The sequence below is a fragment of the Chenopodium album genome, chromosome 27 (genome assembly GCF_948465745.1).
Source record: "Chenopodium album chromosome 27, dcCheAlbu1.1, whole genome shotgun sequence".
In the NCBI taxonomy this organism is placed as follows: Eukaryota; Viridiplantae; Streptophyta; class Magnoliopsida; order Caryophyllales; family Amaranthaceae; genus Chenopodium; species Chenopodium album.
This window is the reverse complement of record NC_137860.1, coordinates 32797749-32803748: the sequence shown is the minus strand read 5'-3', so window position 1 is coordinate 32803748 and position 6000 is coordinate 32797749.

The following is a 6000-nucleotide window of genomic DNA, read 5'->3' as shown; positions in this document are numbered from 1 at the left end:
GGTTAGTTTCAGGCCTTATCCGGCCCACACAATTTGCTAATTCTGGGCTGGTATGTGTTGGCCTTTACATGATTCTAAACCAGCCCACTTTCTGCTTTAGTATGTGGTAGGAGAAGCTTTATGTGGGTTCATAGGTATACTCCGTTTGGCTTATATTGATTGACTGGTGTTTGTGTAAAAATGTTTGAAAAATACTCGTAATTGTTACGAGTAGTTGATAGCTTTTTAGATTAGTCAACATCCATAATTATCATCGTGTTGGTATGACTGTATGAGAATGCTTACCTATAGATGTTACTGCGATTATATTTAAGCGCGTGTTATAAAAAAAACTATCCACGGATCCATCCTGGATTTGAATTGGGCTGGTGCCTTGGATAAAGAGTGAAAAATGTGGCTTAGTTAAACTGACACAATTTAGATTATCTGGGAGCAAAATCTTTAAACCGATCTGTAGCTTTCCTAAATGATTAATACACTTGTTCTACACTTCTACGTATTATAAAAGCTTCAGAACTTTCAAGAAATTGACAGAATTCAAAGTCTTTGAAAAGTTTAAAAACCAAAATGCGCATGGCTCAAGATGCCTTGACTTGTTTAATACTTTGGTCAGCTCCTTAACCGATGTAACTTATAACTTATATAAAGCTTATCTTATGCTAATTATTACAGAATCTTGTAGTGATACTAAGAAACGAATACCATGAGCTGTAGGTTGATAGGGAGAATCCTAATACTTAATACTAGTTAAACTACGTGGCTACTTAATACCAATTTTACCTTATTTTTGTTGATACTTTTTTTTTTTTTTTTTTTTTTGGAGGGCATGTTGATACTTATTTGAATAAGTTTTGTAGTATAAATCCTCGTTACTCCCTCCGTTTTTAAATATTTACTCCATTTCTTTTTGGACACGAATGCCGATGTTAATCTTTGATCAATAATATCTTTAATTATCAATAGGTATAAATTCTAACTATTGAAAATTAATAGTCTATTTATTGAGACGATTCCAACCAGTACCCACAAGACTATATACTACCTCCGTTACAGGTTATGTGCAACGATTTGACATAAAGCAGAGAGGGAAAATGTTTAATCGTTGAACATAACCTGTAACGGAGGTAGTATTTGTATTATGTGTAAAATTACAAACATTAGTCAAAGTATGACGAATAAATAGTGTAAAAATAGAAATGGAGCAAATGTTTAAAAATGGAGGGAATAGTATCGTAGAAGTGATAATACTACTAATAAAATACGAAGCAACACATTTTGTAAAAGTAGATACAACTAGGTGAAATTATATATTCTACCCGCCGCCCTCTTACTTTAAAAAGGGTGTAACTTTTTTTTTTTTTTTTTTTTCGGGGGGGAAGTAAATTCTTCTTTGTTAACTCTTTCATGTCTTAAAAGAATATACTTAGGGCCTGTTCTCATTGACTGAACTTAGCTGAACTGAACTGAACTGAACTCAGGTGAACTGAACTGAAATAAAATGAATATTTTATAAGAGAAGGAAATTAGGAGCTGAACTGAACTGAATTGAACTGAACTGAACTAAACTCAGTTGAATTGAACTGAACTGAATTGAATTTCAACGTCAGAAAACAGGCCCTTAATCCTTGTTGTTAAGATAGTGGCATATTCTGTTAATCACTGTAATTTGTACTGTTTTAATACTCTTTTAAGATAGTGGAGTATATTTTAGTGGTCGTTCATGACAACCATGAGAAGTAGAACTAGGTTAACAACATCATCTATCATGATGCAATGATGCATGTAGATGGAATTCAATCTTAGATTTTAGGCATCAACTTTCTAAAATTTTGGATTTCAACGGCTATAAGCGTACGTACAAAATAAGTTACTCGTATTATCCAATTAGATAATGCTTAATTGAAAATAATGAGAGGAATTGTCAAATATAAATGTGATATGTTGGTACTAAAAATTTAGCATATATGACAAAAGTCCACTGTGTGGAATATATACTATGGTCTATGGAGAATTTATACATGAATTGACATCTATCCCTCGACTCTCCTTTGCATGACAAACAGTTTTTTTTTTTTTTTTTTGAAACAATGACAAACAGTTTTTTAAAATGCATTATTTGATTCAAAGTATTGGGACTACTTGCTTACGATACGATATCATCTTAATTACTACTATATTTTAAATGGCATAAAGTCACTACATAATGCATGATAAATAAGTTGAACATATCTTAAACCACACTAGCTAGAAGAGACATTTTAATAGATTTGATACCCTTCAAATTTTCTTTCACGACTTGTCCCAAAAAAAAAAAAAATTCACGAGTTTACTTTATAATAGTTCCTTTTAGGGAAAGGTTTAATCTTGTGTGCCAAAAGAGAAAGTGATACACCATCCGTTCGGACATATTATATTAGAATGTTACTCTGTATTGGTTTTATATCCTAAAAATAGGATGATTAAGTGATGTGACGGTGTAAAAATAATTCACCGGTACAGTTTGATTGTTAAATAATCTTACTATGTTAAGGGTACAAGTACAGAAGTACTTATGTATTAGAAAGTTACATTTTATGTAGTATAAGGTCATTAATTTCGGATGGGATTTATGTATTTATAAGTTCTGATTTATTGGTCATGTGCAGCTGGTATGATTGTTGAGTGAGTATGTCACTTAATTGATTAAACTTATACAGTAGGTTGTACCAAAGATAATAAGCTAATAACATTCAAGATTGTATTTTAGCCCCCCATTAAATGAATCTACTAATATGATGATGATATTATTAATCATTACAAGTACGTAAGTAGGCCTAATTATAGATCTAACATGTAGGTTCTTCAAATTTTGACCTTTAAATTAAACTAATTAAGTTATTTAATTAAAAAAGAAAACCTACAAATTCTGGATTTCTCTCTCCTAAGTATAGGGAAACAGATGTTGGTTCCTCCATTCATTGTTGTATAATGTAATACCTTGAGCAGTTCACCAAGACACCAACAGTAGGACTATCTTTTTTTTTAATTGTTTTATCTGAGATTTATTAGCCCCCACTAATACATTATCAAAGATGCCTACTTTTTTAGTTCCCCCTTTTTTCCTTTGTTTGATTCTTAAATTAATTATTAGAAAGTCAAATTATGTTGGCAACAGTTTAGTGACAGAGACATACCACAAATGTTCTAGATGCCTGAGCATATGTTTGTACTCTGAATAATATATGGATGTGTTCAACACTACTCTGATGCTCTAATGCTCTATAATGTGATTCCAACGAATGTAATCAAATTTATCTAAATTTTACTTTATCATACACTATTATAGTTTATTTTGTCTGTTTTCATGTAAAACTTAGGTGAAAAATAACAGAGCACAAACTAATACTCGTATATTGATCGATAAGTTTATTCACATGTAATTTTGTGTAAATGTATATTAAGATAATGTACTTAGATCTAGACATTCGTATAAAATTAGACTGGGAGTAATATGGTACTCCATATGGAATTTTACTGATGTTTTATTGACAAGCTAATGAAAGAACTAAAATAGGGTTTGTTTTTTTGGATGGTTCAATAGTTTTTGTTACAGTACTTTGTTAGTGGATTGCATGTAAACTTCTTAAATCATTTCCACCTTGATTAGAAAATCCAACAGGACAGGATAAATATACTTTGTTAGTAGTACTTTGTTTAGTTTGGACTATTAATTTAAATTTATATTAACAATAGAATCAGGTATTCAGGTGTTGAAATTTGTGCATTTAATAGTCGCCAAGTTTGAAAGCTACAACGTACTCTTTATGGATTTGTACTAGACTACTAGTTACGTCATTATAAAAAAAATTGTGATTATTATTCCCAAGTTTGACTGCATAGTTCCGCAAAAACTAAAAACTATAGATTTTGTCACAGAAAACCACATATCCTTATCCAATTATCTCACCTCTACATGCTAATCTTTATTAATGCTTACTCTTCCTCCACGCTCTTTTCATTGGCTAATTCACTTGAATCTTGAGCTTATAAAACATTATCTTTTCTTTTCATTTTTTCGAATCTTAAATACAATTGTCAAATGCTTTTATTCAATGTGTTAGAAATTAATACTCCGTACTGTTAGCCAATTATATACTGACGGGAGCCCAAGTTTATCTTCCTGGTAAATAAAAAACATATATTTAGTAATAATTCTTTAAATAAATCAACATAAAATCCTACTCAGAATGCAGCTGTAAATAAATCAAAGTTAGTGGTGTCCGCATGTAATAAAAGTTTTTCATTTTTTTATTTTCATTTTTTTTTGAAAGAATTTTTGATTTATTTATAAAATGCCACTAAGGGCCTGTTCTCATTGACTGAATTCAACTAAACTGAACTGAACTAAAATGAATATTTATAAGAGAAGGAAATTAGGAGCTGAACTGAATTTCAACGTATGAAAACAGGCCCCTAGAGTCAAAGTTTCATGGAAAAAAGCAAGAGAAATATTTTCGTAGAATATCTCTATATATAAACGTCAAAGACATCAAACAAGATATTATCATGTGTTTTCCAACAAATTCTTCAATCAAATTTGTCTTTACCATTATAAATAATTAAATTTGCATACGTTGTATTATTAAGGATCACAAAATATTAGGGCATTTTGTGACAGTATGCACAATGACAATTGCCAAGTTGTTCCCCTTGTGGAAGGAAGCACAGTACTTTCCATTAACACTATCAAGTCTTTATCACAATGTCTAATGTCTATATTACAGGTACATTTTCTAGAAAATGAAATCTCAACACCCTTTTGCTAATTGCTATGGATGGCTGAACATGAATCAATACCATAAAAGTTCTTTGCTTTAATTTATGCGCATCTTTTACTTCTTTGTATTGGAACAACAAACTTAACTAGTAGCTAGTCAAGTGGGATACCTTGTAATCCAATTAGAGGTGGTCCATATGAAGATGGACATAGTAACAATATTCGTCCAATTAGTCTGATTGATATTGATATAAGGTTACATTATTCTGTCAACAATTTGACATTTATACATGTTATAATTATAAATGTTGGCATGTAAACATAAAAATTACAACCTATGCACAAGGATACACAGATGTATGTTAGAATAGGATCATAGATTTTCATTTACACCTCATTTGACAGTCAGTATTAAACGTCAATAATGAAAATTTAAGTGTAATTTGGCTAGAAAACTAGCTAACATCATATTGGTGGTAAGGATGGTAATCAAAAATTATATTGAGGATGGTAGAAGATGTAGAATTGTTTATTTATTTATTTATTTATTTTGTAATGAATCGAAGAGTGGTAATTTAGGTGTCATTAGTGTCAGCCAAAGACCAATGATGTCACACAATCAACATCATCATGCAATTTACGTTATGGAGTATATTTTGTTTCGATTTTTCAGTTGGAGCTACATAATTGTTTATTTTCAAGCGGAAAAGTGAAAGACATAACAAAAACAGCTTTTGCCCCAACTAATCTTACTTTTTAATACGTTATCCATTTTATTATACACCAATTAAAGTAAGTAATACTCCATTATTAGCGGGGGCCAAAAAAAACGTTTACCTTTTTTTTTTTTTTTTTGGGTACAAAAAAGAAACGTTTACTTATAATCTAGATCTAATCAAGCTAAAAAGCTTTACACTCTGGTCAATATCAAGTAAAGAAGTAAAAGGAAAAACAGCTATCATAATAATTAAAGTTCTAATTTACTTTTTAATCTGACTTTTAAAAGAGAAAAAAAAAGTAAAAAATACTCTCTAAACCAATAGAAAAGCAACAAAATAAAAGTGTTGATTGGCAATGTAAAATCAGGAATTAATCTTCTTAGTGAAGCGTGAAAAAAATAAAGCTTTCTACATACATTCGTTACTTTTGGCTATGCTAAAATGTCATGATTAATATCATTGTGAATATAATTAGTGATTCTTATTTATAGGACTCTTTACAGCTATGCAATTGATTATAGGAGT